Source organism: Pogoniulus pusillus, chromosome 1 (genome assembly GCF_015220805.1).
Source record: "Pogoniulus pusillus isolate bPogPus1 chromosome 1, bPogPus1.pri, whole genome shotgun sequence".
Classification (NCBI taxonomy): domain Eukaryota; kingdom Metazoa; phylum Chordata; class Aves; order Piciformes; family Lybiidae; genus Pogoniulus; species Pogoniulus pusillus.
In genome coordinates this window covers 23,152,503-23,176,398 of record NC_087264.1, presented here as the reverse complement: position 1 = coordinate 23,176,398, position 23,896 = coordinate 23,152,503, and positions in this window count along the sequence as shown.

Genomic DNA, 23,896 nt, shown 5'->3' with positions numbered 1-23,896 from the left:
AACACTGGAGGCTTTTGAACAGCTTAGGCTGACGGAAATCTTTATATTACACCCATTTATCTCCACATTGTTCCTTACTCTCAGATTGCTGGTTACAGGGTCACTTTCTTTAATTATTCCTGGCATGCTTCTCTTGCTAGATAATTTCTCTGTCTTCAATAACGTCTGCACTTACAGTATCTGAGAGGTTTGGAGTAGCTTAGTGCTATTTCTATTCTCTTCCTTTGCACCTCCATGAAAGCAACATGTGCCCATCCTTCAATCCGTTTCAGATCAGGCTCCAAAGAACCTTCAGGAGCAATTTCCCAGATGCAAATATTCAAGAGGATGGCTTCAGAATATCCCATCACAAAAGCAGCCAGCGCTGTGGGATGAAGATCCCTCGCTTCCATGAGCACCCTCCTGTACACAAATGCATCAACTGCATGCTCAGAGAGACGACGCTCACAAACCTAATCCTGGTACTCAGCACTGCTCAGGCCACACCTTGGGTGTTGTGTCCAGTTCTGGGCTGCTCAAGTCAAGAGAGATGTTGAGGTGCTGGAAGGTGTCCAAAGAAGGGCAGCAAGGCTGGGGAGGGGCCTGGAGCACAGCCCTGTGAGGAGAGGCTGAGGGAGCTGGGGGTGTGCAGCCTGCAGAAGAGGAGGCTCAGGGCAGACCTCATTGCTGTCTGCAAGTACCTGAAGGGAGGCTGTAGCCAGGTGGGGTTGGTCTCTTCTGCCAGGCAACCAGCGATAGAAGAAGGGGACACAGTCTCAAGTTGTGGCAGGGGAGGTCTAGGCTGGATGCTAGGAGGAAGTTGTTGTCAGAGAGAGTGATTGGCATTGGAATGGGCTGCCCAGGGAGATGGTGGAGTTGCCATTCCTGGAGGTGTTGAAGAAAAAACTGGATGAGGCATGGAAGAATGAGTGATATAGAATCATAGAATCAAGCAGCTTGGAAGAGACCTCCAAGCTCATCCAGTCCAACCTAGAACCCAGCCCTGTCCAATCAACCAGACCACGGCACTAAGTGCCTCATCTAGGCTTTGATTAAACACCTCCAGGGACAGCAACTCCACCACCTCCCTGGGCAGCCCATTCCAATGCCAATCACTCTCTCTGACAACAACTTCCTCCTAAAATCCATCTTGAACCTCCCCTGGCACAACTTGAGACTGTGTCCCCTTGTTCTGTTGCTGGTTGTCTGGGAGAAGACTGACCCCAAAATTCGGGAGGGGGGAGGAGGGGCAAGTACCTCCCAAACCATCACAGTACAGAAGGCTTCTGAGGGAGCTCAGCCCAACCTGCATCATGAAAGGTGCTGAACAATTGCTATTATTTAAAACAGCTTCCTCACCAGAACCAAACCCCAGCAGTGAATTCAGAGTTTCAAGCACAGCCACGCACAAGTCTGAACTCAAGCAAAAGAATTACTGTTCATGTCCTCAATTCCACTTCTCTCTCTCTCTCTCTCTCTCTCTCTCTCTTTTTTTTATTTTAAACCAATAAAATACTTCTCAATCTTGGGAGTCTTTTAGCATCAGTCTTACTGACAGGAGCACTTCCTTCAATTATATTTCAGTCACGAAAGGAACTGTGAGCCCAGTGTAACTAGATAAAAGCCCTTCAAAATGAGAACCTTCCTCGACAGTCACTCTCCTGATCAGAAATGCATCTTGGTGGGAGCCTGCAGACCTTGCAGTTCATAACCACCTAATGACACTTAATGACATTTTTCATTGTGGCTCTATTCCCCAGCTGAGGCGTGTCACCAGGGGTTCAGCCGCAGCACATTGCCAGCAATGGGACAGCAGGCAGGAAAGCCTCTTCCTTGCCTGCTGTGCAAAGTGTTTCTGACAGCAGATTGCAGCCCATAGCCTGCAAGGAGAAGCAGGCTTAGTGCAGAAGCATGAAACAAGAGCTGCATCCTTGGACAAGACACACATTCTTTCCAGGTCAGTGACAATTAGGCATGTTAATAGACAGCTCCTGATTAGTGCCTGCAGAATTGATTTGCTCTGCTCTGAGGCAAGTTGAGGAGTAAATCACCAGAGCCAGCACAGAGCATCCCCCTGCCTTGTGGTCCCCACCATGCTGATCCTGTCAGGCACCATCCCCATCAATGCATCCAGGGCTTCAGTGTCCTAAGCCACTCGGGGACTGCTGAGTGTTGGGCACATGTGGATTCAGCAAGGTCCTTGGCTGCTTCTATTCAGATCTCTGTGATTACTAATCAAGGTCTGCTAATTAAGAGATGGAAGGCTTGATAGAGAAATCACTGCACGGCACAGATGCCTTCCTGGTCTGAGTGTTGGAGAGTTTTCAGTGTCAGTGGGTGGTAAAAAGCAGTGCTGGGGGAGCTCTTACCTCTGGGGAGCCGTGCTCTAGCCAGTTGGCTGCTGGTGGTGGTGGAGGGGTTAAGAAAGGTGGAGGGGTTAACCCCTCTGGTAGAGAACCAGAGGGGTTCCAACAGGGCAGTGGGTAGTGGAGAGGAGCACAGCAGCCCACGAGCAGCCAGAGGGGTCTGGTTGCCTTCCCAGCTCCTGCATCAGAACCTGTCTCTGACCCCTTGCCTGTCCCAGACTACCAGAAGTCCTTCAACACTGGAGCTGAGCACAGCCCAAAGTCATCACAACTGTGATTCTCCACGGATCTGAGAGTCAGGACACGGAGGGCAGGAACTCCTGCTCCCTCTGGTGTTTGCAGTTCCAGAAATGCAGTTTGCAGGCAAAGACTGTGAGTATCAACTCTCTGTGAGTATCAATAGGTAGCACAACCACTCTGACCCTCCAAATCACCATTTTCTGTCCTTAACAAAAACCCAACACACCATCAAAATCAGCATGAAACAGAAGTCACCAAGGCTTCACTTCAGGTGAGTCAGATGCCCTGCTGAGCAGAGCCAGGTATTACTGCATCCAGATCTGGAGCTTCTATTATCACAGTATCACAGTATCATCAGGGTTGGAAGAGACCATTTTATCAGAAGAAGCTTTCACAAGTTGCTGCTCTGTGTTTCTGGCTGTCACCAGTGATGCCTCAGGTGAAGCCATAGCCACCCTCTTCTCTCAGGTTTCTGTTCACATGGAACATCACTGCTCTGCACTGCAGCTTGTGCCTCTCCTTTTAATGGATTCCAATATCTGGAACAGAACAGCAACAGAGGAGTCACAAAGAGAACTTATTATTGTCTTTGGTTGTGTTGTCTGAGCGTCTCCACACTGGGTCTGGGCTACAGCAAGAGTAGATGGTCTGAGTCACAGACTCACAGAATTAACCAGGTTGGAAAAGACCTCCAAGATCATTGAGTCCAACCTATCACCTAACATCTTCTAATTGACTAACCCATGGCATTGAGTGCACCATCCAGCCTCCTCTAAAACACCTCCAGGGATGCCAACTCTACCACCTCCCTGGGAAGCCCATTCCAATGCCAATCAGTCTCTCTGCCAACAACTTCCTCCTAACATCCAGCCTAGACCTCCCCTAGCACAACTGGAGACTGTGTCCCCTTGTTCTGTCACTGGCTGCCTGGCAGAAGAGACCAACCCCACCTGGCTACAGCCTCCCTTCAGGTAGCTGCAGACAGCAATGAGCTCTGCCCTGAGCCTCCTCTTCTGCAGGCTGCACAACCCCAGCTCCCTCAGCCTCTCCTCACAGGGCTGTGCCCCAGGCTCCTCCCCAGCCTTGCTGCCCTTCTCAAGGTGTGGCCTGAGCAGTGCTGAGTACAGGGGCAGAAGGACTTTCCTGATCCTGTTGGCCACACTGTTCCTGATCCAGGCCAGGATGTCATTGGCTCTCCTGCCCACCTGGGCACACTGCTGGCTCATCTTCAGCTGTCAACCAACAGCCCCAATTCCCTCTCTGCCTGTGGCTTTGCATGCTCTCAGCCACTCTGTGCCCAGCCTGTGGCTTTGCATGGGGCTGTTGTGGCCAAAGTGCAGAACCTGGCACTTGGACTTGTTAAAACTCCTGGCATTGGACTTTGCTCATGTGTGCAGCCTGTCCAAGTCCCTCTGCTGAGCCTTCCTGCCCTCTAACAGATCCACACTTGCTCCCAACTCGGTGTTACCTGCAAACTCACTGAAGGTGGACTCAGTCCCCTTGCTCCCAACTCGGTGTCACCTGCAAACTCACTGAAGGTGGACTCAGTCCCCTTGCTCCCAACTCAGTGTCACCTGCAAACTCACTGAAGGTGGACTCAGTCTCCTTGCTCCCAACTCAGTGTCACCTGCAAACTCACTGAAGGTGGACTCAGTCCCCTTGCTCCCAACTCGGTGTTACCTGCAAACTCACTGAAGGTGGACTCAGTCCCCTTGCTCCCAACTCAGTGTCACCTGCAAACTCACTGAAGGTGGACTCAATCCCCTCCTCCAGATCATCAACAAAGATATTAAACAGGACTGGGCCCAGTGTTGATACAGAAAGGACTGTGACATCTCTTCTTGCCAGAAGCCTGAAGCTTTCCTGAACAAGCTCTAGCACAAGCTCCTCTGCTCTGAAACCTACCTGAGGATAACCCAGGCCGTTCAGCTTCTGAGCAGCAGCTTTCTGCGGTGATTGATTTGTTCTGGAAACCACAGGCCCAGGGAATCATTCCCTTGCCCTTGCCTCGGCTGATGTGTCAGGCTGTGCCAGGCTGCAGCTGTCCCGCTGCAGCCTATCACAGCATGGTTTTCAAAGCAAACCTATCCCCAGCTCCAGATGATTGATGAAGGAGAGGCTGAGAGAAAGGCATGGGGAGGGAGAGCTGGGGAAGGCTGCTCACTGTGAAGAGCTACGGAGAATTTCATGGCAAAACATGTTGATGTTCCAATAAATCCTGTTTTACCTGGAGACCTGGTACACTAATTGGAACTTCAGGAAATCATCCTGGGCTGAAGGACAACATGATGTGCACAGATGCAATGGGGTTTTTTCCCCCAGTACAGCCCATCCTCTAAACAACATGGTAAGAGACACTTGAAGCAGACAGCGAGACCTCTGCACTGTGTGCTGGCTGTAAGCTTGGGCTATCAGAAAGCTATTAGAGTAGTTTTGAATTACTTGTCCTTTATCCCTTCATATCAGCTGGGAATTACTGAAATGGATGGAGCTTAACTGCAGGCTGATAGCCAAGTGACAGCACATATTTTCGGCATGTGTACAAGTACTTACTTTCAGGAAAATCAAACCTCCTGTTTCAGAGCATTTAGAAGCATGAGGGATCCTGGGGGAGGCAGCCAGGGTGACAGGGAAGAGACATCTGCCTGCTCTCTTCAATTACGAGAGGGTGCTCCAGAGGGACAGGGATCTGCTGGAGAGGGTCCAGCAGAGGGCTACGAGGATGATTAGCATGGAGAAGACTAAGGGGTGACCTCAGTCGTGTTTGTAAATATGTAAGGCTCAGGCAGGCAGGATCTCTAAGGCAGGAGCCCCAAAGCAGGAAGTCCCCCAATATCTATACCCTCCCTAGACAAAGGGCAGAGTTACCACTGCCTAGGCGCGAAGGGCACAGCCAATCCCAGCCCGATCCCAGCGCGGGCACTGCACGGGCACCCTCATGCCCGAAGAGCCCCTTGCTCTGCCCCCTTCATGCCTGCAGGGCAGGGGTGGGGCGGAACAGGTCTTTTCGTGCCTTTTCCTCTCCCATTCACACCACAGAGGGAGAGGAATTTAGGGGTATACAGGACTCCAGGACAATGTGTTCCTGTGCGATCAGCTCTGGGTGATCCTGCTCTGGCAGGGAGGCTGGACCAGATGAGCTTTGGAGGTCCCTTCCAGCCCCTGACACTCTGTGATTCTATGATTCTAGTGCCCAGCATTATAAGGCACAGAGCCCATCACAGCCAGGCAGCATGGCAATCTCAGCGCTCCCTCTCTGGCCGGGCTCCATGGGTGATGCTGCCTGCGCTCTCCTTACCCGGGCTGTGTTATCAGGAGCCCGGCAGCACCAGCACTGCTGAACCAGAGCGTGTCAGCCCCACTTTGCATGCCTACAATGAGGTGTAGGACAATCTGAGCATGACATATGCAAAATTCCTATCAGCTTCCAGAGGGGATGAGCAGCAGAGCCACGCACTGCTGGCGTTGCCGCAGAGCAGAATTCTGTTCACTAGCAGGGAGAGGCAGATCTTCCCAAGCGTTTAAATCCACATTGTTTTTCCAGGTGATGTTTGCACATCAAAAGAGGATTTGCACTGGCAGCAAACACAGAGAGATGCCTTTGGCCCCAGGGAAGAGCAGCAGCCAGGAAAAGGTCTTCCCTTATGTTCACGTGTGGCAAACACAGCTGCTCCGGGGCTCATCAAGGGCAGCACAGAACCTTCCAGGTCAGCGCTCGGGATGTGGCCAGCCTGTCCCAGCTGCACCAGCTCCCCTCAGCAGCCAGCCCTGCTCACAGGCAGCACTAGCAACTAAGCTGCCCTTGAAATACCAAATGCTGCAGGCTCTGAGCATAGCAAACAAGCAGGCAGTCCCCTGCCCAGCTAGAGAGAGATGGGTTTGGAGTCCACTACGAACTGAAGGCTTCATAGAATCATAGAATCAGTCAGGGTTGGAAGGAACCACAAGGATCAGCCAGTTCCAACCCTCCTGCCATGGGCAAGGACACCTCACACTAGAGCAGGCTGTCTACAACCTCATCCAGCCTGGCCTTTAACACCTCCAGGCTGGAGGGTTCCACCACCTCCCTGGGCAACACTTGCCAGGCTCTCACCAGTCTCATGCTGAACAACTTCTTCCTAACAGCCACTCTGAATCTACCCATTTCTAGCTTGGTTCCATTCCCCCTAGTCCTAGCACTGCCTAACATCCTCAAAAGTCCCTCCCCGGCTTACTTGTAGGGCCCCTGCAGATACTGCAAGGCCACAAGAAGGTCATCTGGGAGCCTCCTCCTCTCCAGACTGAACAGCCCCAACTCCCTCTGCCTCTAGACTGACCAGATCTTTCAATCTTCGAGTGTGAAACACCCCAGGGAAGAGAAGCAAAGCCACTGTTAATAGTTCTAATGGCTAAAGAGCATATTCTGCTCAAAGGGATTGTTAACCAGCATGGGAGCTGTCTGCAACTACTGCAATCACTCACCAGCAGCAGCTAATGTCTTAAGAACCAACAAGGCGTTCAGGGATTTAATTGGTCAGGCTGAAGGGAGTTAACAGGAAGGAGCAGCCAGCCTGGCTGAAAGCCCCTGACGAAGCCAGGAGCTGCTGACAGGTCAAAGCAGGAAGCTGTGAAGCCAGGGAAAAGGCTTATGAGAAGGGCTGGTGCAAAGCTGCTGACCTCTGGAGACACTATTAGCAGGAGTTCACACTGGGAGGAAGAGTTTGCTCTCACAGCACACCCAATAACTACTTACAAGAGCAGGTGCACTTTTTGCTCTCCTTGCCAGACCCAAATTCATGTCCTTTCACAAGTAACAAAAAAATTGTTGCTTGTGCCAGTGACCAATGCTCATCCCTTCTGCACCAAGTCACTGCACAGCATTTTAAGGAAAGAGAGCACAGCACAGTGCAGCACAGTGCCTGGTGGCACAGGGGGTGATCCTTGCCCTCTACTCCTCACTGCTGAGACCCCACCTGCAGTACTGCATCCAGTTCTGGAGCCCCTGGCACAAGAGGGCTATGGATGTGTTGGACGGTGCCCAGAGAAGGGCCACGAGGATGATCAGAGGGCTGGAGCTGCTCTGCTGTGAGGAGAGACTTGAGGCAGTTGGAGCTGTGCAGTCTGGAGAGGAGAAGGCTCCCTGGTGACCTTCTTGTGGCCTTGCAGTATCTGAAGGGGCCCTACAAGAAAGCTGGGGAGGGACTTTTGAGGATGTTAGGTAGTGCTAGGACTGGGGGGAGTGGAACCAAACTAGAAATGGGTAGATTCAGAGTGGCTGTTAGGAAGAAGTTGTTCAGCATGAGAGTGGTGAGAGCCTGGCAGGTGTTGCTCAGGGAGGTGGTGGAAGCTGTGTGACACAAGTAGCAGCACAATTTCCAGGTCGCCTACAGGACAGCAAACACTTCTGGGCACCGGCTCTAATAAACAGCATTATAATAAATGCTGAGGCACCTCTCCTGTGAGGACAAGCTGAGAGAGTTGGGGCTGTTCAGCCAGGAGAAGAGAAAGCTCTGAGGAGACCTTATTGTGGCCTTCCAATATCTGAAGGGAGCCTAGAAGAAAGCTGGGGAGGGACTTTTTAGGGTGTCAAGTAGTGATAGGACTGGGGGGAGTGGATCCTAGTTAGAGAAGGAGAGATTCATATGAGGCATTGGGAAGTTCTTCACCATAAGGGTGATGAGGCATTGGAGCAGGTTGCCCAGGGAGGTGGTGGAAACTCCATCCCTGGATGTTTTTAAGGCCAGGCTGGATGCGTCTCTGCACAACCTGATCTAGTGGAAGGTGTCCCTGCCTATGGAGGTGGGGGTGTTGGAGCTGGATGATCCCTGAGGTCCCTTCCACACCTGACTGTGATTCTGTGAAATAGCAGTGCCTATTCTGTCAGCATGAGTGAGGAGAAGGGAGAAGCCACTGAAAGCTGGCAAGAGCTCTCCAATCAGGCTAACAAACAGCCACTGGGAATGGAGCCATTCCTCTCAGACCTGCACACCCTAACACCTCCCTTACCAAGCCCTTGGCAGTGCCCACAGCCCCTGTCTGCTGGGTACAGGGTGGGCTGTCACTGCACATCCCTTATGCTGCTGCCCTAGGTCTTGTCCTGGCAGAGCTGCCACCTCTGATCATAGATACATAGAATGGTTCAGATTGGAAAGGACCACAAAGCTCAGCCAGTTCCAACCCCCCACCAGAGGCAGGGACACCTCCCACTAGAACAGGTCACTCAAGGCCTCTTCCAGCCTGGCCTTGAGCACCTCCAGGGAGGTTGTGGATCAAAGATCACATTCTGTGCTTCAGTGCTTCACAACCTCTCTGGGCAACCTGTGCCAGTGTCTCATCGCCCTCACTGCAAACAACTTCTTCCTAACACCCAATTTCAATCTCCCCTCTGACACTTCAAACCCATTCCTCCTCCTCCTGTCATTACAAGACCTTGTCAATAGTCCCTCCACAGCCATCTTGTAGCCACCTTTCAGATCCTGCAAGGCCACTCCAAGGTCTCCTCAAAGCCTTCTCTTCTATAGGCTGCAGAGTCCAAACTCTCTCCACCTGTCCTCATAGCAGAGCTGCTGCAGCCCTCTCAGCATCTTGGTGGCCTCCTCTGCACTGGCTCAAACACTTCCATGTTCTTCTTATGTTGGGGGCTCCAGAACTGCACACAAGATTCCAGGTGGGGTGTGAGGAGAGCAGAGCCAAGGGGCAGAATCCCCTCCCTTGCCCTGCTGCCCACACTGCTCTTGCTGCAGCTCAGCACAGGGTTGCTGTCTGGGCTGCACTCACACTGCAGGCTCATGTGGAGCTTTTCACCAACCCAGCCCCTAGGTGGCCAGGAGTCACCAGCCTTCAGAGCCAGCACCCTAGGGAGGTGTGATGGAAAACAGGAATGAGGCAAAGGCCACGTGCAGCAGCCCCAGCGCCTCTCAGCAGAGATGCCAGGTAAAATTTGGTGCTGCTGCATGTTAAAGTGATGGATGCACAGGGAGCCATCTGCATTCTGCAGAGAGCCTGGCGAGCTGTGCAAACTGATCACTGCCATTCAGCAATGACAGCCTGGAGTTATAATAGAAATAAGAAAATGTCAACTCGGTGCTTGTAAGTGGCTGAAAAGAAAGTTCCCTGCCAGCAGCTGTTCAGAGTAACACTCTGTTATTATGTGTCTGACAGGATGGATTCAAAATGCCAGTGCCGTGGCAGTGCTGCTCTCCAGCAGGACCAGAAAGCCCCCTCAGCCAAAGGCAGGGCAAGCATCACCTCATCCTTGAGCAGGGTGAGAGGCACAACAAGGGCATCCTGGATCAGGAGCAATGTGGCCAGCAGGACAAGGCAGGATATTCTGCCTTGGACACAGCACTGCTCAGGCCACACCTTGAGTGCTGTGTCCAGTTCTGGGTTCCTCCATTCCAGAGAGATGTTGAGGTGCTGGAAGGTGTTTGGAAAAGGGCAGCAAGGCTGGTGAGGGGCCTGGAGCACAGCCCTGTGAGGAGAGGCTGAGGGAGCTGGGGGTGTGCAGCCTGCAGAAGAGGAGGCTCAGGGCAGACCTCATTGCTGTCTACAGCTCCCTGAAGGGAGGCTGTAGCCAGGTGGGGTTGGTCTCTTCTGCCAGGCACCCAGCAACAGAACAAGGGGACACAGTCTCCAGTTGTGCTAGGGGATGTATAGGCTGGATGTCAGGAGGAAGTTCTTCACAGAGAGAGTTATTGGCATTGGAATGGGCTGCCCAGGGAGGTGGTGGTGTTGGCATCCCTGGAGGTGTTTTAGAGGCTGGATGGTGCACTTAATGCCATGGTCTGGTTGCTTGGCTAGGGCTGGGTTCTAGGTTGGACTGGATGATCTTGGAGCTCTCTTCCAAACTGCTTGATTATATGGATTCTATTAGGGTCCACTGCCTGCCCTCAGAGCCTGAGGAGGGTGATGGAGCAAATCATGTTACAGCCAGGCCTGGGCATGATGGGGGCTTGGGGACAGTCAGTGTGGGTTTACCCAAGGTAAATGATACCAAAGGAAGCTGAAAGATCTCTGTGGTGCAGTGCCTCTGGGGGTAAGACAAAATAGTCTGTCCCCCAGGAAGGCTGGGGAGGGTCTATTTAGAAGGTCTTGTAATGACAGAACAAGGCATAATGGGTTTAAACTGGCAGATGGGAGATTGAAACTGGATGTTAGGGATGGGTTCTTTACAGTGAGACTGGTGAGACGCTGGCACAGGCTGCCCAGGAAGGTTGTGTAGCACAGAAGCACAGAATGTGATCTTGTGCTCCACAGCCTCCCTGGAGGTGTTCAAGGCCAGGTTAGATGAGGCCTTGAGTGATCTGCTCTAGTGGGAGGTGTCCCTGTCTATGGCAGGGGATTGGAACTGGCTGAGCTTTGAGCTTCCATTCAACCTAAACCATTCCATGATTCTATGAAGTGAATCATGACTATCATTTATCTCAACTTCTGGTTAGAAGGACAGGGAGAGCTGCTTGGGCAAGTCCAGCACAGTGCCACAAAGATGATTAAGGGAGTTGAACATCTTCCTTATGAGGAGAGCCTGAGGGAGCTGGGGCTGTGCTGCTGGGAGAGGAGGGGACTGAGAGGTGACCTCAGCCATGGTTATCAATGTGTGCAGATGAGTGGCAGGAGGCTGGAGCCAGGCTCTGCTGGGTGATGCCAGTGACAGGACAAGGGGCAATGGCTGGAAGCTGAGGCTGAAGAGCTTCCATGTGAAGTTGAGGAAGAATTTTTCCCTGTGAGGGTGACAGAGCACAGGAACAGGCTGCCCAGGGGGGTTGTGGAGTCTCCCTCTCTGGAGATGTTCAAAATCTCCTCGATGTGTTCCTGTGTGATCTGCTCTGGGTGATCCTGCTCTGGCAGGGGGGCTGGAACAAATGAGCTTTGGAGGTCACTTCCAGCCCCTGACATTCTCTGATTCTATGATTCTGCAGTGCCTCCAGCACTGCCTTCTCCACCATCCTAGAAAACAAAGCAGGGACAAAGGAACTGGAAGGGTGGAATACATTGGCCAGGTAAAGCCAGGCTACACAGAAAGCTGATCTGCCTGACATGCTCCCTGCCTAGAGCAGGCAATTGGAGCAGAGACCTCCAGAGCTCTCTGTCAGCCTAAATGAATCTGTGATTCAAAAACAGGGACAGAGAACGGAACTAAGCAATGTGTGAACCCAACAGGACTCCTCAGACTGTGAGAGAGAGCAAAATGAGTGCAAGAAAGTGGTAGGGGTCTGAAAGAAATAACCAACGTGGAGAAAGCAAATAAGCTCCTTGCTCTTTCCTTTGTGCAGGAAGATCAAATAAAAAGGGCAGGTGACAGCTCCTCTGAAGCAACAAAAGCACTGTGTAAATAGGTGGTGGTTTTGGTGCTGAGGAGGAGTGTTAGAGAGACCAAAAGTACAGATAACCCAGAAATCAAAACGACCACTGAGAGTCCTTAACCTCAAATGCAAAGAGCACTTAAGAGCATGGAGCAATGGAAGGCAGATCAGACAGTGCCTGCTTCACACTGCCTTCAGGTGGAGATGAGCTGGGGGACCCAAATGGACCTTGTGTGTGGGACCCAGCATAGTCCCTCACCAATGTCTCCTGCTCATCACCAGCTTACAACCCTGCAGACATCTCAGCTCCTCAATGCCCAGGCTCAGCCTCCCACTGCAAGGACCACGGTGGTTGTATCTCAGGGAAACCACAGAACCACAGCAACATGCAGGTTGGAAAAGCCCCTCAGGAGCACCAAGTCCAACCTAGAACCCTACTCTACAAGATTCACCTTCAACCATAGCCCCAAGCAAATGACAAGAAAACCATATCCCATTAGCAAATGGTGCCAATGCACTCTCTTGCACTTCGAAGGGATACTGTGGTATCCAAGGGTGCTATTTCTCAACCATAGAATGGTTAGGACTGGAAGGGACCACAAAGCTCAACCAGTTCCAACCCCCTGACATAGGCAGGGACACCTCCCACCGGAATAGGTTGCTCAAAGCCTCATCCAACCTGGCCTTGAGCACCTCCCTGGTAACCTGTGCCAGTATCTCACCAGCCTCATTGCAAACTTCTTCCTAACATCCAGTTTCAATCTGGATGTGTTGGGGGCTCCAGAACTGCACACAGGACTGCAGGTGGAGTCTGAGGAGAGCAGAGCCAAGGGGCAGAATCCCTTCCCTTGCCCTGCTGCCCACACTGCTCTTGCTGCAGCCCAGCACAGGGTTGCTGTCTGGGCTGCACTCACACTGCAGGCTCATGTTGAGCTTTTCACCACCCCAGACCCCCAGGGCCTTTTCCTCAGGGCTGCTCTCAGCCATTTCCCACCCAGCCTGGAGCTGTGCCTGGGATTGTACTGACCCAGGTGCAGGACCTTACACTTGGCCTTGTTGAATGTCATGAGGTTGGCCTGGGCACACCTCTGCAGCCTGTCCAAGTCTGGATGGTATCCGTGCCCTCTAGCAAGCTGACTGTGCCACACAGCTTGGTACCATCTACAAATCTGGTCACCTGGGAGCCTTCTCTCCAGACTGAACAGCCTCAACCCTCTCAGTCTCTCCTTATATGAATGTGTTTGCCTCTGGGGTGTATATGGGGATGGAAGTCAAGCACCTAAGCAAACAAAAGAACTCCAAGAGTAGAGCAGCAGCCAGAGAGGCAGTTTGCTACCCGGACAACATATTACAGCTCTGAGCAGTGTTTGGTTGGTTGTGTTTCTCATCACCATTAGCAGCTAATGGGACACCATACACCCATTTGCATAGATTCTTAAGGAGCCTGGCAGCAAGTCTACTGAAGAGGAGATAAATGGGTGATTAGTTATGGCTCTGGCCTGATGGATGTTGTTGCTCAGGGAGTTATGTGCCATTTCCATCACCTTTTCTGGAGATGCCATAAATCACAAGCAGACAGAGTGACCCATTAGAAGCTGTAACCAAAAAAAAGAGGAGAGGACTAACTTTAAGGGATAAAACTCAAAGGGCTGATGGCACAGAGCAGAGAAGATTGATGCAGGATGAAGTTGTGACCTGAAGACTTGATCCATCAGGACTGTCCTAAGGAAAGGTGAAGGTGCCATAAGATAAAAGGCTCAGAACTGGTGCTGTAGGTCATGTCATAGTGGCCTTCCAGTATCTGAAGGGGGCCTACAGGAAGGCTGGGGAGGGACTATTGACAAGGCCTTGTAGTAATAGAATGAGGAGGAATGGATTTAAAGTGGAAGAGGGGAGGCTGAAAGTGGATGTCAGGAAGAAGTTGTTTGCAGTGAGGGTGGTGAGACACTGGCACAGGCTGCCCAGGGAGGTGTTCAGGACCAGGTTGGATGAGGCCTTGAGTGACCTGTTCTAGTGGGAGGTGTCCCTGCCTCTGGTGGGGGGCTGGAACTGGCTGAGCTTTGAGGTCCATTCCAACCTAAACTATTCTCTGATTCTATGTCTGGGAAGGATACCAGACATTTCTGAGGGGAGATGCATCCCTTGTGCTTGAAGGCAGCGAATACAAATGCTGGCCACTGTGATGCCCATTGGACAGGCTGGGTGCTAGGTCGGACTGGATGAACTTGGAGGTCTCTTCCAACCTGGTTGGTTCTGTGATTCTATGATCAACATTTGGAGTTCTGCTTAGAGTGCTACAATGTCATGCCTGGGAAAGAGCCTCCCAGAGGAACGAAGGTGACGAAGAGTTGTGATTATAGGCACTGAATAGACTTCATCAGCCAGACCATAGTGAAAGAGCTCATGCAACCAGGGAGCAGCAGGCAGGAGCTCCCTGGCCAAGCTCAGCACAGATCATATCAGAGTGAATCTGTCCAAGCTACGAGCTGCCAGCTGTGCCAGAAGCTTCTTGTGGCAGACAATGTCAAAGGCTTTGCTGCAGTCCAGACAGACTCCATCCACAGCCTGCCCCACATTCACCAGGCAGGAACCTGATCATTAAAGGAGATTAGGTTGGTGAGACAGGACCTGCCCTTCCTAAACCCATGCTGGCTGGGCCTGATCCCTTGGCCATCCTTTGTGATGGCACTGAAGCTGACCTGTTCTATGACCTTGCCTGGCACTGAGGTCAGGCTGACAGGTCTGTAGTTTCTGGTTCCTCCTTCCAGCCCTTCTTGTGGATGGGATCACATTGACAGCTTCCAGTCTTTGGGAACCTCTCCAGTGAGCCAGGACTGTTGATAAATGATGGAGAGTGGCTTGGCCAGCTCATCTGCCAGCTCTCTCAGCACCCTAGGATGGATCCCATCCAGTCCCATGGACTTGTGAGGATCCTGCCCAAAGGCAGCTTCCCTGAGGGTAGCAGGGGCTCAGAGCAGCAACCCAGATGCTTTCCTCTAGGTGAATCTCAGTGTTCCTATGGCAGGGCACACTGCATGCTGCCAGGAGCCACCTTGCATTGGTTCCTGCAGCACTTCTAAAAGCATAATTCCCATCCTTCAGTAGGTCCTCCACAAATACAGCTCTAAACACACACATGATGCTCCAAACAGAATCACAGCAACATGCAGGCTGGCAAAGCCCCTCAGCAGCACCAAGGCCAACCTAGAACCCTACTCTGCAACATTCACCTTCAACCATGAGCCCAAGCACCACATCCAAACCACCCTTAAACACATCCAGGCTGGGTGACTCCACCACCTCCCTGGGCAGCTCATTCCACTCCCTGACCACTCTCTCCATGAAAAACTTTTTCCTCGTGTCCAATCTAACCCTCCCCAGCCTCAGCTTGAGGCCATTCCCCCTTCTTCTGGCTCCAACTCCCTGTGAGCAGAGCCCAGCAGCAGCCTCTCCACAATGTCCCTTCAGGTAGCTGTAGCCAGCAATGTGGTCCGCCCTCAGCCTCCTCTTCCTCACACTACCCATCCCCAGCTCCCTCAGTCTCTCCTCATCAGATTTATTCTCCAGGCCCTTCCCCAGCTTTGTTGCCCTCCTCTGGACCAGCTCCAGCACCTCCACACCTCTCTTGTATTGCAGTGCCCAAAACTGAGCACAACACTCGAGGTGTGGCCTCAGCAGAGCCCAGTCCAAGGGGACAACCCTCTCCCTGCTCCTGCTGGCCACAAGAGTCTCACAGTATCACAGTATCACAGTATCATCAGGGTTGGAAGAGACATGGGTCTTCTTGGCCAGCTGGGCACACTGCTGGCTCACATTCAGCTGCCTGGGCACACTGCTGGCTCACATCCAGCTGCATGGGCACACTGCTGGCTCCTATTCAGCTCCTGTCTATTACAACCCCCAGACTCCTTTCTGCCAGGCAGCTTTCCAGCCACATTGCCCCAGGCTGGAGCATTGCTTGGGATTGTTGTGACACAAGTGCAGGACATTTGGCCTTGTTGAAACTCATCCCATTAATGTTGGCCCATGGATCCAGCCTATCCAAGTCCCTCTAAACAAGCACATGATGCCTGACTGGAAGAGCAGGGGGATGGGGTGGTACAATCTGACTGCAAGCCACATGGCTGAGCACCTGGAGATTCCAGGAGACAAGAGGCACAGCGATGCAATGTGCCACCCTGCCAAGCAGCACAACGCTGTGAGACAGAGCAAGGCACTCAAGCAGACACAGGTCACGAAGCTGCCCCTCAGCCTGAGCACACACCCCAAGCTAAGGGGCAGCACAAGAGAATCACAAGGGTTTGTTTGAGAAGTTGGCAATGTGGTGCTGAAGACTGCAATCATGAGCCTCTTGAGATGGGAGCTGACATCTCACCAGCGAAGGAGTGACAGACAGAGTGGGGACTGGGTGCCAGGAGCCCTCTACGTGATGACAAGCTTCTTATGCTTCCTCTAGCAGAGAAACAGGCTCCAGTGCAGCAAAGTGAAGAGAGAGGTGACACAGAGTAACACAGAGATGCTTGCAACAGCTTCCTGACCAGACTGGAGAGGAAGGCATGTGGCAAGGCAAGAGAAGGGGTGTTGCAAAAACATCAGAGAAGGAAAGCTTCAGCCAGAGCCCAGACTGCAGGAATGATCACTGCCTGCTGGGCATGTGCACAGGAACCCTCTGTGTCTGGCTGTGGGGGAAGTGCAAGGGCAGAGACATTCAGCAAGAGGCAGACCTGGAGCAGAGGATGCATCTGTGAATCAAACACCAGCACAGATTAATTTGCCACAGATGAGGTTTCATAGGGCTGAGAGAAAAAAAAAGTTGGACATAAAGGTGAGGAGAGAAAATGCATCCTGCAATGGAGCTGTTTAGAATCATAGAATAAACCAGGTTGGAAGAGACCTCAAATATCATCCAGTCCTGGAGCCTCCATTATGAGAGGGATATGGAGATGCATCCAGAGCAGGGCCAGGAGGATGCTCAGAGGGCTTCAGCAGCTCTGCTATGAGGACAGACTGAAAGAGTTGGGGCTGTTGAGTCTGGAGAAGAGAAGGATCCCAGGTGACCTTCTTGTGAACTTCCAGATTCTGAAGTGGCCTAAAAAAATGCTGGGGAGGGACTTTTCAGGGTATCAGGGAGTGACAGGACTGGGGGGAATGGAGCAAAGCTGGAGATGGGAGATTCAGACTGGGTGTGAGGAAGAAGTTGTTGAGCATGAGAGTGGTGAGAGGCTGGAATGGGTTGCCCAGGGAGGTGATTGAGGCCCCATCCCTGGAGGTTTTTAGGGGCAGGCTGGATGAGGCTGTGGGCAGCCTGCCCTAGGGTAGGATGTCCCTGGGCATGGCAGGGGGGTTGGGACTGGCTTCTCCCTTCCAACCCTGCCTGATTCTCTGATTCCATAAGAAGAACAATTCCATCCCCTTTGCAGGTGGCAGCAAAGCCATGCCTAATGTGTGCTTTAAGTAGTTGTTTATTCTTATTTAAGTGGAGCTTTTGATGTGGGTCCATCCATTACTTAAAAGCCAATAAGTTGGAAAGGGATGAGAGAGAGTGAAATGGTCTGTGTCATATCATTCTGTACAGCATTTGTGTGTGTGCTGAATGTTTCCTTTCTTCTGTAATCTGCAGATGGAATTGAAAAGCTGGGCTGGTCCAGTGGCAGCCCTTTTGTTCTTGGAATGAGCCTGGCTTACTCGAGCAGAGCAAGCAATGCCTGATTAATGGCAACATCTATCTTTAAGGAAAAAGGTTGTCATCAGGCTGAGCTATTGTGCCATTCTAAAATGGTTGGAAGTTGTACTTCAGATGACAGGAGCTTGAGGGAGTTTCTTCTGCTAAGATGAAATGGGCCACGAGGATGAGCAGAGGGCTGGAGCTGCTCTGCTGTGAGGAGAGACTGAGAGAGTTGGGGCTGTGCAGTCTGAAGAGGAGAAGGGTCCCAGGTGACCTTCTTGTGGCCTTGCAGTATCTTAAAGCGGGCTACAAGAAAGCTGGGGAGGGACTTTTTAGGCTGTCAGGTAGTGCTAGGACTAGGAGGAATGGAACCAAGCTAGAAATGGGGAGATTCAGAGTGATTGTTAGGAAGAAGCTGTTCAGCATGAGAGTGGTGAGAGCCTGGAATGAGTTGCCCAGGGAGGTGGTAGAAGCCTCATGCCTGGAGGTGTTTAAGGCCAGGCTGGATGAGGCTCTAGACAGCCTGCTCTAGGGTAGGGTGTCCCTGCCCATGGCAGGGGAGTTGTCACTAGTTGATCCTTGTGGTTCCTTCCAACCCTGACTGATTCTATGATTCTATGAAATAAAGTCTGAAGGATCTTCACTGACATCTTGGTGGGGCAGGGACAGCCTGGGAGCAATGAAGGCAGGAAGCAATGAAGGAGGGAAGCCTCCTCTTCTGCAGGCTGCACACCCCCAGCTCCCTCAGCCTTTCCTCACAGGGCTGTGCTCCAGGCCCCTCCCCAGCCTTGCTGCCCTTCTCTGGACACCTTCCAGCATCTCAACATCTCTCTTGACTTGAGCAGCCCCGAACTGGACACAGCACTCAAGGTTTGGCCTTAGCAGTGCAGAGCACAGGGGCAGAAGAACCTCCCTTGTCCTGCTGGCCACACTGTTCCTGAGCCAGCCCAGGATGCCATTGGCTCTGCTGCCCACCTGGGCACACACTGCTGGCTCATCTTCAGCTACTCTCTACCAGCTCTATCCAGGGGACTACTACTAGAAGGACTACTATCCAGGTCCCTCTCTGCCGGCTGCTCTCAGCCACTCTGGCCCCAGCCTGTAGTGCTACTTGGGGTTGTTGTGGCCAAAGTGCAGAACTCTGCACTTGGCCTTGTTCAATCTCACCCCATTGGCCTCTGCCCACCCATGCAGCCTGGCCAGGTCCCTCCGCAGGGCTCTCCTACCCTCCAGCAGCTCCACAGCTGCTCCTAGCTTGGTGTCATCTGCAAACTTACTGATGCTGGACTCAGTCCCCTGGTCCAGATCATCAATAAAGATATAGAACAGGACTGGGCCCAGCACTTAACCTTGGGGCGCACCACCAGTGCCAGCTGCCAACTGGATGTGGCACCATTCACCACCTCTCCCTGGGCCCAGCCCTCCAGCCAGTTCTTGACCCACATCAACAGAACAAGTGGACACAGTCTCAAGCTGTGCCAGGGGAGGTCTAGGGTGGATGTTAGGAGGAAGTTGTTGGCAGAGAGAGTGATTTGCATTGGAATGGGCTGCCCAGGGAGGTGAAGTCACCATCCCTGAATGTGTTGAAGCAAAGCCTGGCTGAGGCACTTAGTGCCATGGTCTGGTTGATTGTCTAGGGCTGGGCACTAGGTTGGACTGGATGAGCTTGGAGGTCTCTTCCAGTGTGATTGATTCTATGATTCTATGATCAGAGTGAATCTGGCCAAGCCACGAGCTGCCAACTTGGCCAGGAGCTTGATGTGGCAGATGGTGTCAAAGGCCTTACTGCAGTCTGGTAGCCTCCATCCACAGCCTGCCCCGCATTCACCAGGCAGGAACCTGCTCAGAAAAGGAGATCAGGTTGCTCAGGCAGGTACCTTGCTGCCCACCTATGCTGGGGTGGATGTGCTCAGCACCAGGTCCAGAGGAGGCTTTGAATGGCTGGGCTCCATCCAGCACTGCCTGATCTGAGCTTTCAGCCTCCAGACTCTGCTTTGGTGATAAAGTCTGTGCTCACTGGAATATTCCTGGAAACCTGCTGTTGTTTCCAAAACACACAGCTTGCCTGAGACTTCCCGGAAAGGCAGGAGGAGTGTAGGCTTAGAGAACAAGCTGTACTCCTCTCTCTCCCCATGCAGAACACTTTGTGACCCTGAGAACAGCACAACTCAGCAGTGGACACTGAAAAATACTGTTAAAAACCTGTTACAGAGTGTTGCATTATAGAGCATGAACAAGTGGAGAGCTACAAGGATGATTAGAAGGTTGAAGCACTGCCTGATGAGGAGAGGCTGGGAGACCTGGGGCTGCTTAGTCTGGAGAAGAGAAGACTGAGAGGGGATTTAATCAGTGTTTCTAAATTTCTGAGGGCTGGGGGTCAGGAGGGGGGGACAGGCTCTGCTCACTGCTCCCTGGGATAGGACAAGCAGCAATGGATGGAAGCTGCAGCACAGGAGGTTCCAGCTCAACACAAGGAGCAACTTCTTTGCTGTAAGGGTCCCAGAGCACTGGCACAGGCTGCCCAGAGAGGTTGTGCAGTCTCCTTCTGTGGAGCCTTTGCAGGCCTGTCTGGATGTGTTCCTGTGTGCCCTGAGCTAGATTGTGTGGTCCTGCTGTGGCAGGGAGGGTTGGACTGGATGATCTCTTTGGGTCCCTTCCAACCCATGTCCTGTCATCCTGTGAACTGATTTGGTTGGAAAAGATCTCTAAGATCATCAAGTCCAACCATCAACCCAGCACCACCATGACCATCAAACTGTGTCCTGAAGTGCCATGGCCACACATTTCTTGAACAGTTCCAGGGGTGGCAACTCCACCACCTCCCAGGGCAGCCTGTTCCAGTGCCTGACAAAAGCAGGAAGCCAACTGGGTCTGTCTGAAGACAATCTTGGCAGATGAGCTTTGGCCCTTTCACTCTGTGTTGCACACTGGCCTGAGACATGCAGTGCTAATCACAGGCTGGTGCCAGGCTGCCTAGAGCTGTCTCATGGGGGGAAGCAGATTGCTGCTGGCAGGGGCACAGCCTTCAACATCCCTCTGCATTCCAGGGCACTGCTGCCACAGCAGCAGGTCAGTCACTCTCCTCCAGCCAGGAACATACTTCAAAATTAAGGTTCAGCTTCTGGAGACATCCACACCAACAGTGGCTGCCTCTGGCTGGCCTCCAGCTGCTCTCCAACAGGGTCCTGCTTTTAGAATCATAGAATAGAATCATAGAATCAACCAGGTTGGAAGAGACCTCCAAGATCATCCAGTCCAACCTAGCACCCAGCCCTATCCAATCAACCAGACCATGGCACTAAGTGCCTCATCCAGTCTTTTCTTGAAGACCCCCAGGGACGGTGCCTCCACCACCTCCCTGGGCAGCCCATTCCAATGCCAATCACTCTCTCTGGGAAGAACTTCCTCCTAACATCCAGCCTAGACCTCCCCTGGCACAACTTGAGACTGTGTCCCCTTGTTCTATTGCTTGTTGCCTGGGAGAAGAGGCCACCCCCCACCTGGCTACAATGCCCCCTCAGGTAGTTGTAGACAGTAATAAGATCACCCCTGAGCCTCCTCTTCTCCAGGCTAAACAACCCCAGCTCCCTCAAGCTCTCCTCATAGGATTTGTGCTCCTGGCCCCTCACCAGCTTTGCTGCCCTTCTCTGGACATGTTCCAGCACCTCAACATCCTTCTTGAATTGAGTGGCCCAGAACTGGACACAATACTCAAGGTGTGGCCTGACCAGTGCTGAGTACAGGGGCAGAATAACCTCCCTTGTCCTAATGGCCACACTCTTCCTGATGCAGGCCAGGATGCCATTGGCTCTCTTGGCCACCTGGGCCTGCATGAGAGGCTGGCCCAAGCATGCTCCTGTGAAGTCCATGAGTGTGGGTGCCCTTCCCTGCAAAGCATAGCAGAAGGCTGAACCTGTCTCTCTATTTTTCACTCTTGTTTAGGGCCAGAGGGGTTGGACTCGATCTCTTTGGATCCCTTCCAGCCCCTGACATGCTGTGAAGTGGGGGTTTGCTTTTCAGTTCAAACAGCACTGTTTTTCTGCTTTATTTTGCCATATGCAGAGGTTAGCCTTTGTCACACCGATCAGAAGGAGTTATAATTCAGCACGAAATGGCAGAAAATTAGTTTTTCACTGAGAGAAATCTGCACATCCCAGCACAGCAGAAGGGTTGCTAACCCCACTGAGAGCAGCACAGCCAGCACAGCACAGGGTCCTTATCTCTTGAAGGGGGCACTGATGTGGCTCTGAAACATGCTCCTGAATGCTGAATGTGAGCTTTGAGGAGAGCACAATAAGGAGGACCCTCACCCCACCTGCTACAGAGTCATGTGGGGACAGAGGTCAGCACCTCCAACAGCACATGGGCTCCTCTCTACCTAGGCCCTGGCACTCTTTGCAGCCCTGGGTAGGGTGGGAGACTCCCTCAAGAACTGCTCTTCCCAGCAAGACAAGGGGCCAGGGGGAGGCACAGGGAGCCCATTCTGGCCTGCAACAGCTTGCCAAGTCCCTTTAACCTGCACACATTTGAACCACTGCAGCCTGGATTCAGCTCTCATCATGGTGTAGACAGAGCTGCAGAGAGGTTTTTAAGCTTAACTCTAAGTCCATAGGATCACAGGATGTCAGGGGTTGGAAGGGAACCTTTCAGCAGCAAAAGCCTTGGAGACAGAGAAGGGTTGGGAGAGTCTCAGAAGGCAGCTGTGAGTATTGAAGCTGTTCATAAGATGCCACAGGCTGACTATGGATACTGCTGAAAACACTGTGGGTTTGCAAACGTCCTGAGTGCATGTCTATAAGTATATAAGTGTCTAATAATGACACATGTCTATGTCATGCACATGTGATACATGCTTGGTGTGTCTATGTGCTCTGGAAGGCAGACTTTCCAGTCCTCTACTGAAATGCAGCCTGCAGCTCAGCCTTGGCTTGCTCAGCACTTGTCCAGCCCAGCTCTGAATGGCCCCTGGGATGGACATTTTGCAGCATCTCCAGGGCTCTGCTTTAGCATCTGTGCTAGTCAGGTGCCAAAATAAAAGATGTGATGGTTTGGGAGTTACCCACACACCCTCTTCCCCCACTTTGGAAATCACCCAGACTAGACTCAGCTGGCTGTGGAGATTGAATGAAGCTTATATTTACAGCTGGCACAATATACAATCAAATATTTACAGTATATATACAGTTACATACAGAAATATACAAGCTAAAAGGTAATACAGAAACACAACTCCCCTCCCAGAAACCTGAGTCCCCAGGAGGGGCTCCCAACCACCCTTCCACCTTCCCCCTACCCCTCTCAACCTTACCCCAGTCCCAAGGAAGAATGGAGGTTCAGCCAGGGGGTTAGGAAGCAAAGTGGATTAGTCAGAGAGATGGAGGGTGAGGTTAGAGAGAGAGAGATGCAGCTTGGAGCTCCCCAGCAGGAGAAGTGCCTTATCTATGTTTTGATTCTTGTTTGTATACATCTCAGCAAGCCTATGAGTGAAGTAGACATCATCATTGTTTTCCTTTTCGCAGCCTGTGATCTAATCCTTCTCACCAAAACATTCTAGCCTGCTTCAAACTAGCACAGCATCCCAACTCTGCAAGGTCAGAAGCATTTCCTAGTTCCTGACCATTCTTGCTGGGCAGCCTGTGCCAGTGCTCTGGGACCCTTCCAGCAAAGAAGTTCCCCCTTGTGTGAGATGGATCCTCCTGTGCTGCAGCTTCCATCCACTGCTGCTTGTCCTATCCCAGGGAGCAGTGAGCAGAGCCTGTCCCCCCCACCTCTTGACCCTCAGCCCTTAGATATTTTGTAAACATTTATTCAATCCCCTCTCAGTCTTCTCTTCTCCAGACTAAACAGCCCCAGGTCTCCCAGCCTCTCCTCATCAGGCAGTGCTTCGGCCTGATAGCCCTCCTGGAGAGATGTGTTTAAGGCTGGTTTGGATGTGATGCTTTGGGCTATGGTTGAAGATGAATCTTGTAGAGCAGAGTTCTAGGTTGGACTTGATGACCCTGAGGAGCTTTGCCAACCTGCACGTTGCTGTGATTCTGTGTGACAAAGCATCTCCTCGGGCATGGGCAGAGCCAGGAATCCCAGCCCCACCAGTCCTGCTTCCCTGGGCACTGCACAGCAGCCACCAGTGCTGCCCCTGCTCCCACAGTCTGACACAGAGCTGGGCATTGCTGCTCTGCCCAGCTGAGGAGCCCTGGCCCCCAGAAGACATGGCTGTCATCAGCTCTAAAATACAGGGCTGAGCAGCTGGGTGATGAAAGAGGAGCACTACCACTTCAGTCACCACACCTTTGACATCTCCATTCGAGAGATATTTTGGGTTCTGAAACGAGCATTTCCTTCCTAAGCAAGGCAGAAGTCTGTCC